This window comes from Triticum urartu, chromosome 6, assembly GCF_003073215.2.
Source record: "Triticum urartu cultivar G1812 chromosome 6, Tu2.1, whole genome shotgun sequence".
Taxonomy (NCBI): domain Eukaryota; kingdom Viridiplantae; phylum Streptophyta; class Magnoliopsida; order Poales; family Poaceae; genus Triticum; species Triticum urartu.
The window spans coordinates 246,361,491-246,384,138 of record NC_053027.1 but is presented as its reverse complement, the minus strand read 5'-3'; positions in this window follow the sequence as shown (position 1 = coordinate 246,384,138).

Sequence of the window (22,648 nt, the reverse complement as noted above, 5' to 3'; positions counted from 1 at the left end):
AGTGCGGCGGCTATGGGCTGCCCTAGGTCGATTCGCTCGCCCCTAGAGCCTTGGGATTCGCAGCTCTCAAACACGAAGAACAGCGAAGAATGAGATAGAAAAACGGTGGAGAGATAAAATGTAGATGAAAAAGTAGTATATTGATTTGTTCGATTGTGTGTTGTTCAATCGGCCATCACCCCCAACATATATAAGAGGCGGCTGGACTTCCCGTACAAGTAAAGGATTCATCTACGCTTTCCTTACAAGAAAAATTATATCAATTCACGTCCTAGATTCCTAATTCTATTCCAACTCGGATTCAGTCTGAATCTGGCCCAAACTCTGTCTTCCTTCTTGCACGGGCCGCCGGGATTGCATATGATCTCTGATCGAGACGGCCCAAATATCAAACTTGTGCGCCTCGACGATACGAACAACTCTCATGTTGATCATTTTTTGAAATAAGGCCATCTTGAATACTTTTCGAGGTCATCTTTATCTTCCAGTCGGACTCGGTTTTGTAGTAGACTGGATTATCCGAGTCTCGTAGTGAATTTGTAGGCTATATATTATCTCTGATGATGATGACTCCAAAATTAAAATTTACCGTCTTGATGATACGCACAACTTCTGTATTGAACACTTCTTCATCCAAGGTCATTTTGATAAACTTTCGAGCACATGTTCAATTTCACTCGGACTTGAGCTCATCCACTCGGATATTAGATACTTTCACTCGGATCGTCCGATTGGACTTCTTCACTCGGAAGACAATCTTTCACTCGGATAACTATATTTCCACTCGGAAGGCACTATCTTATTCAATCGGCAAGTTTTTGTCCCGATGGTAATCTTTTCACTCGGAATATTTTCACCTGGACGACAATTTCACTCGGATGATCATATTTTCACTTGGATGACTATATTTCCACTTGGATAATAATAAGTTCATCCGGTCAGCAAACTTTCACTCGACCGTACAATATCACTCGACCGTAAACTTTCACTCGGATGATAAACATTTCACTCGGATTTCCGACTGAAAACATAGTCCGATCTTGATTTGTCTCTCCAGGCCTCATATGATCTCGGATTGAGACGAATTATATATGAAAATCGATCGGCTCGATGAGACGAAACTTTTCCATGTTAAAGGTTTTTCGTTTCAAGGCCATATTGATGGCCGAATTACTCGCACAACCTATCAGACAAGTGTCTGGCACCTCGCGCCATATTTCCGTTGAGGTTCAGTCTGCAGTATATTGCCTCTAACTTTTGCATATGAACTCGGATTGAGATGATTTATATATCAAAATCGATTGCTTCGACGAGACGAAGACAATTCCTCAAGAGTGCTCCTTCATCCGAGGTCATCTTGAAGACGTGATTGGCCAAAAACCACTCGGAACATTGAACTATGCCACTCGGAATATAGTTTCGGTCAGTAAGATAAAGTCGAATGAATATAACCGAAACATCAAAGTGGTTCCACTCGGTGACGTGAATATTTTTATGCTGAAAAATCATTCACTCGATACCATCTTCATTGCAATCTGTATCTTGCCAAAATCAGGTGTCAACACATGCCCCCCTGTTTTTCGGCAAAGCTTGCACGCCGAAAAATAATATGCATAGTGTTTGTTCTAAGGACGATATCAACTCTCCATCGGCCATTTATTTTTCTCAGGGCGATAATTATGTATTGCCCATGTTTGTGCTAAGGGCGATAATCATATATCGGCCATTTCCCACTTAGGCTTCCTGCCACACACTCAGGTGGTACTTCTTCAAATATTTGCCATTGAGAGCTCGAGGTAACAATGCCCCTTGTATTGATTCCACCAAATATGAATTTCCAGGAACAACTCTTGTAATTCTAAAAGGACCTTCCCAACTTGGAGACCACTTCCCGAATTTTCTATCTCTTGAACCAATCGGCAGAATCACTTTCCAAATGAGATCATCAACTTGAAAATTCTTCAACTTGACTTTCTTATTGTAAGCCCTTGCCACCCTCAACTTATCTCTCTCTATGGCATTCAAAGCAGCCAAACATTTATCAGCAACCTCATTAATGTTGTCCATCATCAAGTTATAGAAGTCTATTGCCGATAAATCATTTTGTTTGGATATTCTTAAAGCATTCAAATTTACTTCCACCGGTAAAACAACCTCCTGACCATATACTAGCTCATATGGAGTCACTTTCGTAGCACCATGCCTTGATATTCTATGTGCCCATAATGCCTCAGACAACAAGTCATGCCATCTCCTTGGATTATCCTTAATCTTCTTCTTGATGAGCTTGATTAAAATTTTATTGCTAGACTCAGCTTGTCCATTAGCTTGGGCATAATATGGAGAGGAATTGAGCAACTTTATGTTATAAGATTCGGCAAACTCTCTGACTTGGTGTGACATGAAAGATGAACCTTGATCTGTAGTTAACGTTTGAGGAATACCGAATCTATGAATAATGTGTTGAGTTATGAATTGAATTACCTCCGTATGCGTCATGTTCTTGAGTGGTACTGCTTCAGACCATTTAGTGAAATAATCGGTTGCCACCAATACGAACCGATGCCCTTTTGAGGAAGACGGATGGATTTGTCCAATGAAATCTAAACCCCAACCTCTGAAAGGCCACAGTTTGATAATAGGATGTAACATAGCAGCAGGAGCCAATTAAATATTACCAAACTTTTGACAAGCTTCACACCCCTTATAATATCTGAAGCAATCATTAATCATAGTCGGCCAATAAAACCCAGCACGTTGCAATAACCATTTCATCTTGGGAGCCGACTGGTGAGTGCCACAAATACCTTCATGTACTTCTCCCATAGCAACTCTTGCCTGGTCCTCGTCCAAACACTTTAGAAGAACATCATCGACGGTTCGGCGATAAAGACCATCATCTCTCATTATATACTTGAAAGCCATACGCCGAACAACCCTGTCCACCCTTTCACTCGGATTGCACAAGTAATCAACAATGGGCTTCCTCCAGTCGGGATTGTCACCTGCACTAGACTTTTTGTTAATGGCCGAATCAGTGGGTTCAGGTTCGGCCTCTCCCATATTGGCAAGACAAGACATCGGTCTTTGAGAGATATGAAACATGCCATGATCAACATGATATCCGGATGCTTGTTGTGCCAATTCATTTGCTTTCCAATTGTCATGTCTAGATATATGAGCAATGCTAAAGCAATCCAAAGTAGAAATTATATCTAGACATCTATAAAGATAAACATTAAGTGATTCGTCCAAACACTGAAAGACTTTGGATATTTGCTGCACCACTAGTAACGAATCACCATCAGCCTCAATATGTGTAGCACCTATAGCAAGTAACATCTCTAGGCCGAATAACAATGCCTCATATTCAGCTTGATTGTTTGTGCAAAAATATTCTAAGCGGCATGAGGCTTCAAAAATAGCACCATGAGGAGATATATAAACAATAACAACACCTTGGCCATTGCTACAAACTGAACCATCAAAGTATAATCTCCATGGTACTAATGAAACAAGGTTCATATCAACATCATGCTTGTTATTAATCCGATGTTCAACAATGAAATTAGCAACAATTTGGCCTTTCATGGATTTTACAGACTCATAAGCCAAATCATATTCAATCAAAGCATAAGCCCACTTGCCAATTCTACCACTAAGAATTGGCCTATGCAACATGTATTTAATGACATCGGTTTGACAAGCTACTACACAAACACTTGGCACTAAATAATGTCTCAGTTTTGTGCAAGCATAATATAAGCATAGACATAATTTCTCAATAAATGTATACCTTGTCTCTGCGTCCAATAAACGGCGGCTCAAATAAGTGATGGCATGCTCTTTTCCTTCGGTCTCTTGAGTTAGAACAGCACCAATAACTCCTTCCTCTGCTGCAATGTAAAGTCTGAAGGGTTCCCTATGCTTGGGTGCTTTCATCACCGGAGGAGTGCACAAATAATTCTTGATCATATCAAATGCTTCTTGCTGTTTTGCCCCCCAAGTGAAATCAGCATCATTCTTTAACCGAAGGATAGGAGTAAATGCATCAACTTTTGAAAGCACAAGTGCTCCCTAGGTGGTTTTGATAATTTATGACAACATATCTCTTGTTGGACTAACACTTCTATCTAGCATGTTTCAGATAAGTTCAACAATGGAGTGGCATGGACTAAAGGTTGTGGGAACTCCTTCAAGATGCTAAGGACAAGGGATTGGCTAAAGCTTCAAGCTCAAGACTCTTCACTTTTACATTTTAGTGATCCAAGATCACATTGAGTCCATAGGAAAAGCCAATACTATCAAGGAGGGATGAGGTGTTGCTTAATGAGCCTCTTGCTTCATGTGCTTAATGATATTCTCCAAAATCCTCAACTACTTTCCCACTTCCACATATGACCTAAACCCTAAGCCAAACTCGGTCCTACCGATTCTTCCTATCCGGCGCCACCGAGTTTCACTTGTCATAAGCCACTGCCAAACCCTAATCAGTTCGGTCTCACCGATGGGATCTCGGTCTCACCGAGATGGGCTTGCAAACTCTCTGTTACCCATTGCAATATTCTCGGTACCACCGAGATATGCAATCGGTCCCACCGAGTTTGCTTGACCAAATCTCAGTTTCACTTATTACCCAAATCGGTCCCACCGAGTTTGAGTAATCGGTCAAACCGAGTTTTGGATTTACCCTAACCCTAGCACATCGGTCCCACCGAGTTGATCCAGTCGGTCCCACCGAAATCACTAACGGTCACTAGGTTTACATTTTCGGTCCGACCGAGTTTATTGATTCGGTCCCACCGAGATTGGAAAACTGTGTAACGGTTGGATTTTGTGTGGAGTCTATATATACCCCTCCACCTCCTTCTCATTCCAAGAGAGAGCCATCAGAACACACACCATTCCAACTCATTTGTTCTGAGAGAGAACCACCTACTCATGTGTTGAGACCAAGACATTCCATTCCTACCATATGAATCTTGATCTCTAGACTTCCCAAGTTGCTTTCCACTCAAATCTTCTTTCCACCAAATCCAAATCCTATGAGAGAGAGTTGAGTGTTGGGGAGACTATCATTTGAAGCACAAGAGCAAGGAGTTCATCATCAACACACCATTTGTTACTTCTTGGACAGTGGTGTCTCCTAGATTGGCTAGGTGTCACTTGGGAGCCTCCGACAAGATTGTGGAGTTGAACCAAGGAGTTTGTAAGGGCAAGGAGATCGCCTACTTCGTGAAGATCTACCGCTAGTGAGGCAAGTCCTTCGTGGGCGATGGCCATGGTCGGATAGACAAGGTTGCTTCCTCGTGGACCCTTTGTGGGTGGTTGCTTCTTCGTGGACCCTTCGTGGGTGGAGCCCTGTGTGGACTCGCGCAACCGTTGCCCTTGGGTGGAGCCCTGTGTGGACTCGCGCAACCGTTACCCTTCGTGGGTTGAAGTCTCCATCAACGTGGATGTAGGATAGCACCACCTATCCGAACCACGGGAAAAACATCCGTGTCTCCAATTGCGTTTGATCTCTCCAAACCCTTCCCTTTACATTCTTGCAAGTTGCATGCTTTACATTCCGCTGCTCATATACTCTTTGCATGCTTTCTTGATATGTATTGTGTGTATTGAAATTGTGCCTAAACTCCACTTAAACCGTAAAAGCTTAAAAATTGCAACTTTAGCACTAAGTGTCTAATCACCCCCCTCTAGACACATCTACTTCTAGATCCTACAACTTTCCCTGATAGATTAGCTATGAACCTTCTCAAATAATTGACCTTGCCAAGGAACTTTTGCATATCTCTCTTGCATGTTGGAGCCTCCACCTTCTGTATAGCCTCTATCTTTTTTGGATCAATCTCTATACCATCTTCATGAATAATGAAACCCAAAAACTTGCCAGCTGACACGCCGAAAGCACACTTCAAAGGATTCATTTTCAATCCATACTTTTTCATTCTTTAAAAAGATAAACGCAAATCGGCCAAGTGAGATTCAAAAGCATCCGATTTGACAACAATATCATCAATATAAACTTCAAGTATGACACTGAGTAAATCATGAAAAATCAAATTCATAGCCCTTTGATACGTGGCGCCAGCATTTTTTAATCCGAATGTCATCACTGTCCACTCGAATAAACCAAGGAAACTAGGACATCGGAAAGCCGTTTTGTACATGTCCTCTTCGGCCATGAAAATTTGATTGTATCCGGCATTACCATCTAGAAAGCTAATAACCTTATGTCCAGAAGCATCATTAATAAGCATATCGGCTATTGGCATAGGATACTCATCTTTGGGTGTAGCCCTATTCAAATCTATGAAATCAATGCACACCCTCAACTTGCCAGATCCTTTCTTCTCTACTGGGACAATGTTAGAAATCCACTCGGCATACCTACAAGGTCGAATGAAATTAGCTTCAAGCAGTCGACCGATCTCTTCCTTGATCCGGTCATATGTTTTCGGATTAAATTTTCTGGCCGACTGTTTATAAGGTCTAAAACCGGCCTTTATAGGCAACCGATGTTCCACTAGCTCTCGGCTTAACCCTGGCATCTCATGATATTCCCATGCAAAGCAACAAACATATTATTTCAGTAGCTCGATTAACTTAGCCTTACAATCAGCTTTCAAATTTTTGTTTATAAATGTCGGTCGAGTGACTGAACCATCTCTAATATCTACCTCTTCTAACGGATCGGCTGATGTAAAACCTTGTCCAAGTTTATCCATGTCATCCAACTCCTCTATAGACTCATAGATATCGTTCTCATTGGACCGATACTTTACAAGACGTTTTTGTAACCACTCGGAATTAGGATCCATTTAAACATATCATACCTTGGAGCCGATTGCATTCACTCGGCTTTAAAGAGACGGGCACAAAACCATTCTTGGTTGCACTGAGAAAATCAAATTCTGATAAGTCACGTCCCGTCAAGCAAGTAGCATTGGGATGTTGCCAATCCACCGATGCATCGGCCAAAGCAACATAGGCCGAGTTATCCGCGTGAATAACTTCCACTTCATCATCAACCCACTGAATCAAAAACTGGTGCATAGTGGATGGCACGCACTGGTTTGCATGAACCCAATCACGGCCTAGTATGACGCTGTAGTTACCTTGCACCTCAACGACAAAGAATGTAGTAGCCAAAGTTTTGATTCCGACTGTAAGCTCCACATACATCACACCTTTGGCTTCAGTTTTCTCTTTGCCTTCAAATCCATTGAGCACCATATTGGTCTTGATCAATTCTTCATCAGGCAAACCCAATCTCTTGAAGACCGAATAGGGCATAAGATTTACCACAGCACCACCATCAACAAGCATCCGAGTGAGCAACGACCCATTGATATGACCTCTGAGATATAATGGTTTAAGATGCGTTACTGGTTCTTTTGGCTTCTCGAATATTGCGTTTTTAGGGCCAAAATCCAGCTGAGCCACCTCCCCTTCTTCATCTACAGCACTAGACTCAGCAGGTAAGTAGTACACCATATTGATATCCATACCTTCATGAACCGGTGTAGACTCATAGTCCAACATATCAGCCTCCTCCTCGAGTGCATCCACCGATTCTGAAATTTGTCCGAGTGATGGATAAGTAAGAAGTGTCGCAGACGATGTCATATCTGTTGCATCGTCCTCCTTTGGTGATGTAGGTATTTCTGTGATAGATGTAGAAGCTGCTGTATCTTGTATTTGTTTAGGCCTCCACACTTGTTTTGGTGGAACCATGGGTCGAGTGTCATTGAACAACTTATCCCTTTGTTTCTCGGCCTCCTGTTCTGCCATCTCTCGACTCCTTAACCTCTGTAGTTTCCTCTTTTGTGTCTTTGTTAGCCCTGGAGGACACCACATTGGCTGAGTGTATTTAGGATCTCTCGTTTTTACTCGGCTGGTGCTTGCTTTATGGTCATTAGCCGAGTGCTTTGGCGCGATAGCAAGTATCGGCTCAGTCGGATTGCTATGCACAATCGGCTGCTGTATGGCGAATGTTTCGGTGCCCAAGATAAGTGAGTCGGCATCCATTTTCTCCTTGCCCTTTCCCGACTCAACTGCTGCAACACTTGGTGATTTAACACGCCATTCTTTTCAACTTTCCAGATGCATGAAATTTCCACTCGGGCGCACCTTTTTACTTTGATGGAATCCACTCGGATGAATATCACTCGGACGGAATTCAGTCGGATGGAATCTACTCGGCCACATTTTTTCACTCGGATAATTTCCATCCGGTCGCATGTTTTGACCAGCCGACCGATAGTTACCGATGTTCATTCGGCCTCTATATGAATAGTCAAGTCGATCCCAAACAGATTGCGTATGCTTTTCTAGAAACGACACCCTTGGTCCACTCGGTTTTATGTACTAACTGAATATATCAGCTGATGGTGACCTTGGTCGCTTCAGGTATGATGGCCGGTTAGAGCTGGGACCAGCCGACTGATTAGCATATTTGGATAGAAACATATCAAAAGTTGGCTTGATCCGCTTGCGTTGCACTTTAGCTTCATTCCTCTTCCACTTGCCAACTTCTGGACTGTTGGGTTTGACAAATTTAACTCGCGTATTTTCTTGCACTTGCGGTTTCCCTACGAGTGTAGGATTCTTGATGGTGATTTTGATTACTTCCTTGCCATCGGGTTGCTTACCAAGCACAACCTGTCTCCCCAAGACCTTGTTGTCCTCCTTGTCTTTCCTGGGCTCACCAACAATGACATTAGCTTTATTAGCAGATTCGGCTACCTCCGGCCGAATGAGTAGCTTCTTGCCCTCCAAATCCATGGTATTCATTGGAAAAGGCTGTTTATCAACTTGCATCTCAGAAAAGTTCAATCGTCCATCATTAATGGCCGATTGTATCTATCGTCGAAAAACATTGCAATCATTAGTAGCATGAGAAAAAGAATTATGATACTTGCAATAAGCACGCCGTTTTAGCTCTTCAAACGGCGGTAAAGTATGAGATATTCTAATAATCTTAGCCTGCAGCAAAGCATCAAATATTTTATCACACTTAGCAATGTTAAAAGTAAACTTCATCTCTTCATCACGATTCTTATGAATCGGTTTCAGATCATTGCAATTAAAGGGTTTGGCCTTAGATGGCCAAACAAATTCAGTAGAAAAAACATCACCCTCATCGTCCAAGTGATCACTATCATATTCCACCATATTCATCTTTGGACGATCGGCTTTGTATCTATGCACTTCTTTGAGATCTTTGCTTCGGCTTTCCTGAGCCAAAGCCCTTTGTAAGACTTGGTTGATATTTAAGAACTCATAACCTTCCAGCTTTTCTCTAATGGGAGTTCTCAAACCACTCAGCACTAGGTCTGCCAAGTCACTCTCGGTTATCACCAAACTAAAACACCGGTTTTTTGTTTCTCTGAATCTCTTGACGTAATCAGAGACCGATTCATCATGCTTCTGTTTAACCGATGTTAGATGTGATAACTTGAGTTCATTGTCGCCGCTATAAAAGTGATCATGAAATTTCTGCTCCAGCTGCGACCAAACCCGAATGGAACCATGTGGTAAAGAAGAAAACCACGAAAATGCAGTACCAGTTAAAGATAAAGGAAACAAACGCACTTTCAACTCATTTAGTGAGCCTGCTTCACCTAGTTGTGCTAAGCATTGACTAACATGCTCCCATGTGGTTTTTGTGCCCTCTCCATTGAACTTAACAAAATCTGGAATCTTATATCCCGGAGGGCACTGGATGGCATCAAAGTACTCGGGGTATGGCTTTTGGTAAATCCGATTCCGAGGTAACTCAACTCCAAAATTTTCTCGAAGCATCTTAGCCATCTCCTCTCTAAGATTAGCTAGACCATCATCCATAGTGGATGATGCAGCTTGTGGCAGTGGCATAGAAGGAGTAGGGTTGCTAGTTGTGGGTAGGAATTGTGGCATGTATGTCGACCCATAATTTGGTAGTGGTCGAGTGGTTGTAGCTGTAGGTAGAGTTTGGTTCGGCGTTGCCACCGAACCTGTCATGCTCATAATAGGATTAATGGGTGTAGTCACAATCTGATTTGTTTGGGTAGGATAATAAGTCATCGGCATGGGAGGCGTCGATGCAATAGGTAAAGCCAGATTAGGGTTTTGCACACTAGCAGCTACACCATTATTACCACTAGACGATTGAGATATATTCTTCCGAGCATTAGTATTTTCTATAAAAGTTTGATAGACTAGATTGTTACCATCAGCAATATGACTTTCAATCTCAGCCCACTGCTCAGGAGAAAAGGCAGTACTTACAGAGGGTTTAACCTGCTCGGCTTGAAGAGGAGGGAACTTGATTTCTTCAATCGGAGTGATGTTGCCTTGGCGATACTTCTTGAACTTTGCAAGGAACTCCTGCAAGTCCTTCTCCTCACGCGCCTTCTTGTACTCCTCATAAACTTGGCGATGATCGGCCGATATCTCATCAAGACTGGGCTTAATGATGTTATCGGTGTCTACCTCAGATGGCTTGGGAATATCAGACATGGTGTATGATGACGATTGATCTTCGTTCCCCAGCGGAGTCGCCAAAAAGTGTGTTGACACACGAACACGTCACGTGTACCCTCGACGCCGGGGGTGATGCACCGCAGCTCACGTCGAAGGAGACCCGACCGACAGCGCGATACGCAAGACAGTCGACGGGCACTTTTGCAGACCTGAAAATCCCACACCCCCGGGAGGGACCCCGTCAGGGAGTGCAGCGGCTATGGGCTGCCCTAGGTCGATTCGCTCGCCCCTAGAGCCTCGGGATTCGCAGATCTTAAACACGAAGAACAGCGAAGAATGAGATAGAAAAACGGTGGAGAGTTAAAATGTAGATGAAAAAGTAGTATATTGATTTGTTCGATTGTGTGTTGTTCAATCGGCTGTCACCCCCAACATATATAAGAGGCGGCTGGACTTCCCATACAAGTAAAGGATTCATCTAGGCTTTCCTTACAAGAAAAATTATATCAATTCACATCCTAGAGTCCTAATTCTATTCCAACTCGGATTTAGTCTGAATCTGGCCCAAACTCTGTCTTCCTTCTTGCGCGGGCCGCTCGGCTTGCATATGATCTCTGATCGAGACACCCAAATATCAAACTTGTGCGCCTCGATGATACGAACAACTCTCATGTTGATCATTTTTCCAAATAAGGCCATCTTGAATACTTTTCGAGGTCATCTTTATCTTCCAGTCGGACTCGGTTTTGCAGTAGACTGGATTATCCGAGTCTCGTAGTGAATTTGTAGGCTATATATTATCTCTGATGATGATGACTCCAAAATTAAAATTTACCGTCTTGATGATACGCACAACTTCTGTATTGAACACTTCTTCATCCAAGGTCATTTTGATAAACTTTCGAGCACATGTTCAATTTCACTCGGACTTGAGCTCATCCACTCGGATATTAGATACTTTCACTCGGATCGTCCGATTGGACTTTTTCACTCAGAAGACAATCTTTCACTCGGATAACTATATTTCCACTCGGATGACTATATTTCCACTCGGAAGGCACTATCTTATACAATCGGCAAGTTTTCGTCCTGATGGTAATCTTTTCACTCGGAATATTTTCACCTGGACGACAATTTCACTCGGATGATCATATTTTCACTCGGATGACTATATTTCCACTTGGATAATAATAAGTTCATCCGGTCAGCAAACTTTCACTCGACCGTACAATTTCACTCGACCGTAAACTTTCACTCGACCATAAACTTTCACTCGGATGGTAAACTTTTCACTCGGATTTCCGACTGAAAACATAGTCCGATCTTGATTTGTCTCTCCAGGCCTCATATGATCTCGGATGGAGACGAATTATATATGAAAATCAAATGGCTCGATGAGACGAAACTTTTCCATGTTGAAGGTTTTTCGATTCAAGGCCGTATTGATGGACGAATTACTCGCGCAACCTATCAGACAAGTGTCTGACACCTCGCGCCATATTTCCGTTGAGGTTCAGTCTGCAGTATATTGCCTCTAACTTTTGCATATGAACTCGGATTGAGATGATTTATATATCAAAATCGATTGCTTCGACGAGATGAAGACAATTCCTTAAGAGTGCTCCTTCATCCGAGGTCATCTTGAAGACGTGATTGGCCAAAAACCACTCGGAACATTGAACTATGCCACTCGGAAGATAGTTTCGGTCCGTAAGATAAAGTCGAATGAATATAACCGAAACATCAAAGTGGTTCCACTCGGTGACGTGAATATTTTTATGCTGAAAACTCATTCACTTGAGACCATCTTCATTACAATCTGTATCTTGCCAAAATCAGGTGTCAACAGATTGGTATTCACATCGGAGTATGAGAACACCATTTAGGAAAGGTATGGAATCAACTCTTGACTTCGAAGCAACTCGAATACCACAACTCAAAACAAAACAAGGATTGGCTTGCCGAATAAGCCGGAACAAACATATGATAGAGATTTCTTCCGAAGTTTTCGTGGTGGGGCCTACACGGGCTCGATCGTACAGCACCATCATGTACAAGGCAGTGCACATGACATACGAAGCGTCCCCGAGTCGGCATAGCCAAGGACTCTTTAAGACACAACGAGACCACTGTAAAACCGACCGTGAATAGGTGGACCACTAGACGTCGAACCCCAATTTCGTATCATACCTCTGTCGGAAAGAAATCGTAGGAGCTACTTGAATTCCCACCTATGAAACTCCCGAACCTTTCCGATTATGCAATCAGGTGTTGGGGATACAGGGGAAGCATAATATCTCACCCAAAACTAGCAAATCCTACATCCAGCCGTATCCATCCTTCAACACATAACCAAGAAACCTTTGGAAACCATCTAACTCAACCTTCGAAAAGCATCCGTTATACAAGTTATGGCAATACTCCCGAACTCCCGCCCCAGTACTGGGTGGCGTCGAGGTTATCTCACCAACGAACTGCATAAAAGAGATTTTCGATGTCGGCGAAACTAAACTCAGGTATTCCAGAACTGCAACGATAAAATTATGACGACAACACCTCGGAGCTCAACTCCCCGGGACACTACCACAAAACCCCTGACAGGAGGCACCAAGACAATGTTCTCGTCACAAAACCATCGAAACGATTCCAAGATACCCGCGTGATCCTAAATTTTTTTAGTGAAATATGAGAAGAGAAGAGTAAAAACTCTACGTCAAGATGCCTCACCAGAGCGACGAAGGGACTGAGGAGTAAAAAGAATTCCTAAACTCTCTGATATATAATTCCTAAATGACTCAAAACATTTTTCTAGACACAACTCGGCCGCTAAAAACGATCAAGCAATGGGGCTCCTAAGGTCGGGGAAGGCTCTGATTACCAACTTGTAACGCCCTCGATGCGGCTATATCTCCTACGTGTCGAAACATGACTTAGAGGCATAACCGCATTGAAAGCAACGTTGCAAGTGAAGTAATCTTCGCAAACAACCCATGTAATACAATAAGGGAAAAGAGATACATAGCTGGCTTACAATCGCCACTTCACACAATTACATGAATAAAGCATTACATCATCCAAAAACAATCAGGACCCGACTACGGAACCAAAATAAAAGAAGAACCCCAAATGTGACAAAGGTCCCCGATCGACCCCAACTGGGCTCCACTACTGATCAACTAGAACGAAACAACACCAAAGGACAAGATCTTCATCGAGCTCCTCCTTGAGCTTGGTTGCGTCATCTGTATGGTTCAACGGCACCTGCAAGCTGGTTTTGGTAGTATCTGTGAGCCACGGGGACTCAGCAATCTCACACCCTCGCGATCAAGACTATTTAAGCTTATGGGTAAGGTAAAGGTATGAGGTGGAGCTGCAGCAAGCGACTAGCATATAAGGTGGCTAACATACGCAAATGAGAGCGAGAAGAGAAGGCAAAGCACGATCGATAAACTATGATCAAGAAGTGATCCTAGAACAACCTACGTCAAACATAACTCCAACACCGTGTTCACTTCCCGGACTCCGCCGAGAAGAGACCATCACGGTTACACACGCGGTTGATGTATTTTAATTAAGGTCATCTTCAGGTTTTCTACAACCGGACATTAACAAATTCCCATCTGCCCATAACTGCGGGCACGGCTTTCGAAAGTTCAAATCCCTGCAGGGGTGTCCCAACTTAGCCCATCACAAGCTCTCACGTCAACGAAGGATATTCCTTCTAGCGGGAAGACTCGATCAGACTCGGAATCCCGGTTACAAGACATCCTCGACAATGGTAAAACAAGTCTAGCAAGACCACCCGATGCGCCGACATCCTGATAGGAGCTGCACATATCTCGTTCTCAGGACAACACCAGATAAGCAATCCGTACAACTATAACCAACCCTCGAGTTTCCCCGAGGTGGCGCTGCAAGGGGCTCTAGTTTGGACCAACACTTAGACAAGCACTGGCCCGGGGGGTTTAAAATAAAGATGACCCTTGGGCTGGCCTAACCCAAGGGAAAAAAGGCTAGGTGGAAAATGGTAAAACCAATGTTGGGCCTTGTTGGAGGAGTTTTATTCAAAGCGAACTGTCAAGGGGTTCCCATTATAACCCAACCGCGTAACGCAAAATCCGGGAACATAACACCGATATGACAGAAACTAGGGCGGGAAGAGTGGAACAAAACACCAGGCATAAGGCCGAGCCTTCCACCCTTTACCAAGTATATAGATGCATTAATTAAATAAGATATATTGTGATATCCCAACAAAATATCCATGTTCCAACATGGAACAAGCTTGAATCTTCACCTGCAACTAACAATGCTATAAGAGGGGGTGAGCAAAGCGGTAACATAGCCAATCAACGGTTTGCTATGACAAGGTGGGTTAGAGGCTTGGTTCAACAATATGGGAGGCATGATAAGCAAGTGGTAGGTATCGCAGCATAGGCATAGCAAAAGAGCGAGCAACTAGCAAGCAAATATAGAAGTGATTTCGAGGGTATGGTCATCTTGCCTGAAATCCCGCAAGGAAGAAGAACGAGTCCATGAAGAAGACAAACGGACGTATACGAACGGGTCCTCACAAATGTGATGTTACCGGAATCAACCCGAAGAAGCAAACACCGGAAAGAAGCACACAACATAGTAAACAACCAACACAAGAACATGGAATGGTATGCGGGATGCGGTATCGATGCATATGCATGATTTGCAAGGGAATGAAAGAACCCGGCGTCAACTTGGAAATCCAAGTGTGCCACTGGAAAGATGAGATGAAATCTCTTGAAAACGATATAAAGATCGCCAGAATCGGAGTTACGGTTTGGAAATGGCAAGCAAATCAAATATGGCACCGATCTGCGATAAACAACAAGTAGCCATCTAAATGCAACAAGTTAAACATGCTAATGCACCCAAACATGGCAACACAATACATGTCAGGGATCCACTCATGAAGCTTAACAAAGGATGAACATTGAGCTACGGCTAATTCATACATTAACAGGTTCAAACAAGCATGGCAAAAATGCAACTGATAAACAGATTTCAGACTTAGTGAAATTAACACTTGTCTGGAATTTCAGATCAGGTAGCACACTTTGGAGTATGAAAACTATATGCTACAGGACCTGAACATGGCAAAGTAAAGCATGGCATGGAGCTAATCAAAGAGCTTAACAAAAGTCCCTTAGTGACCTTAAGCCAAACGGGATCAGAAAATACATTTGTAAGCATGTGAACATGGCAAAAACATAATCACTTCTCAGACTTTGTGAAAACTGGAGCATGCTGAAACAGATATCAAGTAGGCATGTTTACGAGCTCGATGCACTCACTACAGAGCAAGTCATGACAATCTAAGCATACACCCATCAAGAATACACAAAATTCAAGCTAGACATGGCAAGAAAAATAACATAGCATGCACGGATCAACTACAACATCCTCGGCAAAATCGCTAACAAGTAGACAATCTGCCCAGATTCACGAAATGACAAAAGTAGAGCTCGATTGACTCAAGCTAGGGTGCTCCATAATTGCAAACAAAGACATGGATGGATAGAGCACTACAAGATTAACAAAACATACTTACTGATCATCCTCAAAAGAGGCACGGATCACTAGGAAACAACATGAACATATGGCATAATGAGATAAACAACTCAAGGACTTGGTGGAAATGCTAAGTCCGTGAAATCAGCATTAACGAATGCTCCACTTTGCAAGCTTGTGCTAGTCACCACACACATTACAAAAATACATGGGTTGCACCTCTGGAAAGATAGCAAAACCCTTAACCAAACATATGTAGAGCTCATGGGCGTATCATGCACACAATAATCATGGCAAAAATGACAAATATCTAAATGGAGCGGCAGATCTGACAAATAACTCAAGTAGCCCTCTTCTAACAGCATTTCGGGCATCAAGATGCACTCAAATGAAAATGATGCAGTGAGATGAAATGATGTGCTCTCTGAGACGAACATTTTGATATGCTATATCCCAAAACGGAGCTACAGATGCGGAGTTACGACATGATGAACAAGGGCATATGGATCTGGGAATTTTGGGGACTTAGTGAAATTATACCTCCGCGAAAGTCAACGCGGGATGGAGGGATCCGGGACGGAGCGGTGCAGATCTGAGATGGGATGTGTTTGGATGAGATCCCGGTGGATCTCGTCCCGATCCACCGGATCTCGCCGGAGGGGATGACCGGAGACGACGTGGCGGCGGAGGCGGCCGGAGTTGGGAGGCGAGGTCGACGCCGGCGAGGTCGGGCCGCTCGCCGGAGTCCCCGGGCGAGGTGTGGTGCGGGCAGCCGGGTGCGGCGGCGAGGCAAGGCGCGCGTCGGCGCGCGTAGGCGGCGGCAGCGTCCAGGGGCAAGCGGGGCGGTGCGGTGGAGTCGCGTGATGGAGGCGGCGGCCGGCGGCGAGCAGTGGCGAGTAGGCGGCGGCCGGCGAGCGCAGCGGCGAGCAGCGGCGTCGGGCTCGCTCAGGCGCGGGATCGGCGGTGCGGAATCCGGGCCCGGGCGGGGCGGATCTGGGTCTCCTCAGGCCCGCGGTGGGAGGAGAGAGAGGGCGGTGAGGTGGCGGCGCGGGGTTGGCTGAGGTGGCGGAGGCGGTGACGTGGCAGCTGGCTATTGGCCGTAGTGAGGTGGCTGCGGGGCGGCGGACATGTCCGGTGCGGGATGGACGTGTCCGGCGGCGCGAGGAGGGAGATGGCTAGGGTTCATCCGCGAAATGATCCGAAATTTCGGGGAGGGGTGCTCTTTTATAGGTAGAGGGAGCTAGGAGAGTCCAAATGAGGTGCGGTTTTCGGCCACGCGATCGTGATCAAACGACCGAGATGATGGAGGAGGTTTAGGTGGGTTTTGGGCCACTTTGGAAGGGTGTTGGGCTGCAACACACACGAGGCCTTTTTGGTCCCTCGGTTAACCGTTGGAGTATCAAACAAAGTCCAAATGGTACGAAACTTGACAGGCGGTCTACTGGTAGTAAACCAAGGACGCTTGGCAAGTCTCGGTCCAATCCGGAAATATTTAATCCCCACACACGAGAAGAAGGTAGAAATGACCACCGGAGGAGAACGGAGCGCCGGAATGCAAAACGGACAACGGGGAAAATGCTCGGATGCATGAGACGATCACGTATGCAAATGAAATGCACATGATGACATGATATGCAATGCATGACATGCAAGCAATGACAAGGCAACAACAGTGAATAACTGGAGGACACCTGGCACATCGGTCTCGGGGCGTTACAGTTCATGTCGATCTATTAGGGCTATTTTGGTTCAACAGAAAAACATAGAAATATGAAATTTTCCTATGGCACTCTACTATTCAATTATTCATGCATTTTTTGAAAGGATTGGAGCAAAACATCCACCTGGACATACTTTTCAAAATGCTATGCATGAAAACAAGACCAAGTGCATTAGTGGCAGAATAACATTCTAACTGTACATGCTTTCATATGGTTTCACTTTATTTTGGCCATGTTTCTTTGCATTCCTCTGCTCTTCCAATTCTTGTGAACCAAACACCCAAGTTGACAGAAATCATGTGTTTACAAATGCTCTGTTTACCATGTGCATTCCTATCATATTCCGGTGTTTTTCCTATCCCTGCATTTTTAGAATCATGCAAGCCAAATGAGCCCTTACAGAATTACTTCAGTTACAAGTAGGTGTCGAAGAAAACTTTGTGTGGTTTGTCCTGCTCCTGCCGCGACGTCATCCACCTTACCAAAGCTGCTCCATCGACAGAAGCATCCACCAAACCAGACATCATGACTCTTGACCGTCTTTCGCCATCTCAGATATCCTTCCCTGCCGCCGGCACCCACTGCAATGGCATCACCATCATCGACTCAGCAGATGAACATGTGGAGTACATGGGTCCACAAGAGAGGTTGCACTCTTTTGTTTCTGCTTATGTTATGCATTGCTTAAAATTACCTGCTACTTTATCGTCCTGTTCACCTCTTAGGGTCCAAGTTAGGTCCAAATTAATGTTCAAACTTGAGTTCTAAATTAGTTGTGGGGCACATATCGAGGCAATAATGAATAATATCTCTATCTAATATCTGGTTCACCTAGGGTATGTCTATGTTGTTCATCTTTGGTGGGAAACAAATAGTAAAGCATTCATCATCTGTCTTTTTATTAAATTAAAGCAATCATCAGCCTGCTATCATTATTTTTGGATCCATCCACTAGTTGTTACCATCACTCTAGATTTTTGCATGCTCTCCTTACATAATCTCATCATATTTTTTTCTGTACGCATGTCAGATATTGTACACAGTCATGCTGAAAATCTAGAGAAAAAGAGAAGAGTTTTGCGTGGCAATACAATGCCATGCAAACATCGCTCCATGGTGGGTTCAATGGCAAACCCTCCTCCCTCTCCATATTGTAATCCAGAGGAAGATATCTGTTCTGAGGCGGATTTAGACGCAGCTGACCATTCCTAATTTCCCCCAAGGTGTTTGCTCTACCTTGGCATGATGATGTTAGTCATATCATGCATATGTTGCCTTGAAGTGCCTACTTTCGACATCATATATGTCATCTCCTTAGTTTAGACATGTTCTATAATGCCACCTGTTTAGTTTCTATATCAAATATGGGAATTATGCAGTCTCTTGTCTTTTAGCCAGCCATAATATATGTGAAATGTGCAATGCCATCCTATTTAACCAGACATCATATATTTGAATGATACCTTGCCCACTCTTTTCTTCATTACATTTCCATTTGTCGACAATGTTTGTACATTAAACTACTCTTCCTGTGAATTAGCCATTTGAGTGGGAGATGGAAAAATCTGGCATGAAAACAAGGCCTTCAGAGTAGACAGTGCTACCTGTCGAAGTAGATCTCTTGTTGGGTCCCGATAGCTCCTCAGAGATGGATTCAGAGACAGATGACCAATCCTATTCCCCCACCGAGGTGTATGCTCTAACTTGGCATGGTTATACTGCTCATATCATGCATATGGTGTATTGCATTGCATAGTTTTAGACATCATATACACAATATTCAACACCATGTTCTTAGTTCAAACATCATATATGCGAATGCCCTCTACTTAGCATATAAATCACATATGTGAATTAAGTCATGCGATCCTGATTACTTAGATGACATGTATGTGCATTATGTCATGTGATCCTGTTTAGTTCTTCATCATATCTTTGAATTATGTTATGTTATGCTATCCACTTTAGATAGACATCATATATGTGAAATTATGTCATGCTATCCATTTTAGTTAAACAATATACATGTCAACTATTTCATGCCCTCTTTTTTCCACACTATCTATTGCATCTGTCTCTCATACAATGTCTGTACATTCAACTATGTTTCCTGTTTATCAGCCATTTGAATTGGAGCGGGTAATGCCAGTATCTAGCGGAGTAAAAACACGATCTTCAATTAAAACAGTGATACCTCTGGGTTGAGATAGCATCCTGGTTGTATATGCACGAGAACCAACCCTACCACACATAACCTAGACTCTCGCAGATTGTACCCCTACTGCGATGGACAGAGAACCAGCTTCACCCAATCTATCCCCAACCCCAGCAGATAGTAACCCAGTTCCCATTGACAAAGCACCATCTGCACCATAGAGCACCCAAACAAGAGCAGTTAGTAAGGCAGCTCCAATGCCCAAAGCGCCAGTACTACCATGGCGAACCCCAACTCCACCAGTTAGTACACCTATTCCTGTGGAGGAAGCACAACCAGCTAGTCGTAGTTTAGCATATATCGCATTTGATGTTGTTAAATCCTATGTGCGTATCTTCCCATCATGGAAATATTATACTGATGAGAAGGAAAATGCCAGTTGCGGGTGTTTGTCCAGGAGTTATGTGTAAGTAATGTTATTCATGACAATTACTTTGCTTTGTCCCATACATTCTACCTCCATGATGGTTATAATACAGCAAATTTTCCCATTTTTCTCTATAGAGAAGGACCGATTTGGAAACTCAGGATGAGATAACCTGTGCTAATACCTTTGCTATCTTCAAGAATGCTTGGTGGCAGTATTGGAATTACTTGAAGAAAACGTACTTCACTGGCCAAGAAACTCATCAAATTCTCTTACGTTCTCCTGAGACGCATTTACTGGACGATGACTGGGAACGCCTTGTTCTGTACTGGTCCCGAACCAAGAATGTGGTAAGGTCTATGAGCTCATTTTCTATTTTAAGTACTATATTCTTGTGTCTTACTGTACTCTCTTCATGTAGAACAAGTGCTTAAACCTGAAGAACAACTATTCTCATTTAAGTTTCCATTGCTATCGTGCATACTGTTTTGCTCTTGTATCATTGTATTTACTCATACAAACTTAATTTTAAATTTAAGGATCCAATCGAAACTCCAATGGCACAGCAGGTATGTTTACGCATATTTCTTTAACAAGTTTGCTCTTATCAATAGCTCTGTTGATTTCAATTTCAATTGTGTATATAGTTGACTTCTCATATCATGCACATTACTAGCATAACAACATAGCCAATAGTGTTGTTGTACATGTAGACCCGTGGTACCAATCTGAAATCTTGTTGTGCCGTGTACTTTCCCACGCTTTGTATTCTCTCAGTGTTGCTTTGTCTTGAACTGATATGATTTGAACCGTGTCTCTATTTTGATTTGGCAAGACAATGCAGTGACCATAGGACATCGATATATGTTTGTTTGATGCTTTTATTATGTACTACTTGGCAATAGAAGACTTGGTAGTTTAATCCTGTCCACCTTACTAATGAACTGGTTCACCAAATGAGTTTCATATACTCGTACATGCTAAATATGTTATGTGCCTGATTGTTTCTTCTTTAGAATGCTGATAGAATATTGGGGAAGAGTGCCTTATTAAGCAATGGTAAAGGAAGTAATGCAGATAAGGTTCAGGATAGTGAGACATCCTTGTTGGTCTCCAACAAAGCTGATAAAACAGTTAAGGACAACTATCTTGAAGACAGTGATACAACCCCAAAGTCCTGTCTTGGTTTAGTGTTCGAGTTACTAGCCACTACCGCTTGCACAAGTTATTGAAACTCACTGTCTGAATCAGTTCAGTTTCTTGAGTCTCAACTACAAGCTGAAAGACATCGATCAACTATGTTGCGACAAGAAGCGAAAGGACTGCAGAAGTCACTAGAGCATTCAGATGCATACTTTCTGGTGTAACAACAAGGGTTGGAGGATGTTAGCGCCAAATAGGACAAAGCTAATAAGATTGCTAAGCTTATTGCCAGCATGGTGGATACCCAAGATACTGTTTCTTGAGCTATTTTGAAGTTGTTTCAGTTACGGACTTGTTTTGCTATAGCGTTTATTTGCACTGGTGGCCAATTTAGGTGGCCAGTGTATGTAATATACTACTTTGTTCTCTATATTTGCATTGGTGGCAAACTTTGATGCGCAGTGGATGTAATATGTGTAATAGCCATAATAGCCTAGCATTAGTTCCTTCCTTATTTATTTCCTTATTGTCTTGTTTAGTTGTTTGCTTGTAGTCACTGTAGTTCTTTTTCCGCATTTTTCTAGTGGCCACAATAACCATGGCAACACACGGACTGTTGTGACCAAGGTCCTGCTACCTGCTGTAGTGACCATGGCCCTCCACATGCTGTACGATCCATGGGCCTTCCACGGGCCGTAGGATCCATGGGACTTCTACGGGCCGTAGGATCCATGGGCCTTCTATGGGCCGTCTCGTCTATGGGCCTTCTACGGGTCGTATAATCGTTTTGCCAAACATGGGCCGTACTATTTGTGGACTAATGACGGAGCGCTAAATGTGCCATAAATGGACTAGAGTGGAAATTATCTATTTTATGGCCCGACCATAATGGGTTGTTAATAGGCCGTAATTGATGATGCTACGAAAACAGCCCAACGTGTTAACGGGCCACAAGCAGGCCGACTGTAACCACTGGCTGAATTTGGCCCACAAGCTGAATAGGCCAGTAACGGACCATAAGTAATCGAATTCTGGAAATGAGCCCCAGAATAAATGGGCCCTTAGAAGGCCAAAAGTTAACACAAGCTGGAAATGGCCGACGAACTAATGGGCCGTTAATGGGTATAAAGCAACACACTGTTCATTACGGGCCAGTTTCACCATGGGCCGTTAATGGGCCAAGAGTTA